Raw genomic sequence first — 2,381 nt, 5'->3', positions numbered from 1 at the left:
GTGCTGAGCTTGGAATCAGGAAGACTCATCTTGATAAATTCAACTCCAGTTTCAGACATTTACTAGCCATGTGACTCTGAGCAAGTCACTTTTTGTCTGTTTGCCTCAGTTTTCTCATCTGTAAAATGAACTGAAGAAGGAAATGGCAAATTACTCCAATGTCTTTGTCAAGACAGCCCAAAATGTGGTAATCAAGAGCTGGACACAACTGAAAAACAACTGGACTGGTTCTAGAGGCACAGTAATATATTGGAAAGAACTCAAGACTTGGACTCAGGATAAGTCACACTCAAATCATGTATTGAATTCAGTTCAACGGCTATGTATTGAGTTTCTATTATGTGCCAGGTACTAGGTTCTGGGGATACAAAGATGAAAATAAAAGCATCCTTGCCCTCAAGGAGCTTATAATATAATGGGACAAATGTGTACAGATAAGCAAATGTAAAACATATACAATAAATATAAAGTAATGAGAGAGAGGGAAGAACTAAAAACCGGAGGAATTAAGAAAGGTCTGATGCTGAAAATGCCACTTGAGCTAAGTCTTGAAGGAAGCTAGAGATCGCAAGAGAGAGACGGGAGAGAGGAATGCCATCCTCAATGGTAAATTGATATTTTTTCCCCTAAAAACACTGTGGTTTAGGCAAATGGAAAAGCCCCAATAGGTCACCTTGGAGATATGGTAATCAAAGCAGAATTGTGCCTTTTGTATTGTAGGCACTTGATAAATATTTATGGAATAAATGCATTTTTCTCAGATATCAAGGCTTATGATCTTAGTCATCTTCTACTTTTCTTTCTCATACTTCATATCTAAGTGGTTACTAAGTACCATATGTTTATCCTATCTATCCTCTCCTTACCATTTCCTCTGCCATGACCAAGTTAAACACACACACACACACACACACACACAGATACACACACACACACACACACAAACACTACTTTTCACACAGGATACTGCAACAATGCACTACCCTACCTCTAGTCCATTCCCTCTCCAATCCATCCTCCACATGCAGGCCCAATTTTTTTTTTCCTAAAGCACCACTCTGATCAAGTTTTCCCTTTAATTAACAACCTTTACCAGCTCTTTATTGCCTGATGAATTGTCCAAATGCCTCATCCTTGCATGTAAGACCCTCCACAAAGTGGCTCAAAAAAACTTTGTCAAACCTATAAGAATATGAGTCATTCCCCAATTGATAAATGGTCAAAAGATATGAAAAGGCAGTTTTTAGATACAGAAATCAAAATGATCTATGGCCAAATGAAGAAATGCTCTAAATTATTGTTGATTAGATAAAAGTAAATTTAAAAAACTTTGAGATATCATTTTATACTTATAAGATTGACTAAAATGATTGAAGGGGAAAGTAAAGGGGAAAGTGTTGGAGGGGATGTGGATTTAAGATCCTCCACAAAGTGGCTTAAACCTATTTCCCCAGCTTCATCTCATGTCACTTACTTTGGCATACTCTATGTTCTAGCCAAACTGGACTACTCTCTGTCCCTCCTTCTTGTACTATCCCCTTCCTTCTCTTTGTCTCTCTTCACACATCTCTCCATACTCAGAATGGATTTTTCCTTCATCATTGTCTACCGAAAGCTACCTTCTCTAGGAAACTGTACCTGGAACTGTACTCCACCCCAACCCCTACCAAGGAAAATTAAAAACTATTTCACCAACTTGATATTTATTACACTAATGTGCATATACATCTCTTTTGCATCATGCCATCCCTTTATATTTGGTACATATCATTCTCCCTAGTAAAATGTAAGGTCCTTTAGAGCAGACACTATATTGGCACAAAAGTGTTTCTTTTTTTGTTTTTTGTTTTTGTTTTTGTTCTAGACAGTTGGGGTTAAGTGACTTGCCCAGGGTCACACAGCTAGTAAGTGTCAAGTGATTGGTCTGAGGCCTGATTTGAACCACAAAAGTTGTTGAATTGAATTGGATCCTGAGAGATCATTGTCTATTGTTCCTTTTGTTTTGAATTTAACAAATCTAAAAGTTACTTTCAGTAATAAAGTCTTTCAGAAATGCTGAACTAGCATGTCACCAGAACCTTTTAAATTAATTATGTGAGAGAACAGTATAATTGGTATTTTTTGCTTCACAACCTCTTCTCAATCCTTCATTTCTCCCATAATCAGGAAATTGTCAGTGGTTACTATTGTTCACTAGGGTATTTTGTATCCTTAATCAAAAAAGAAAAATAAAACTGTAACTGAAGAATTTTGTCAGCTTAAAAATGTATTTGTCTGACTTTAGCTTGTCCTAGAGACAAACTCCAATTGTTCCATGCTCTATTTGGTTAGGCAGGTCCAGATGGATTGAGCAGAGGCCTTCTGATGAACCATATCCAAAC

Source organism: Vombatus ursinus, unplaced genomic scaffold (assembly GCF_900497805.2).
Source record: "Vombatus ursinus unplaced genomic scaffold, bare-nosed wombat genome assembly UNPS02014833.1, whole genome shotgun sequence".
In the NCBI taxonomy this organism is placed as follows: Eukaryota; Metazoa; Chordata; class Mammalia; order Diprotodontia; family Vombatidae; genus Vombatus; species Vombatus ursinus.
The sequence above is the reverse complement of the archived record's forward strand: the minus strand, read 5'-3'. Positions refer to the sequence as shown.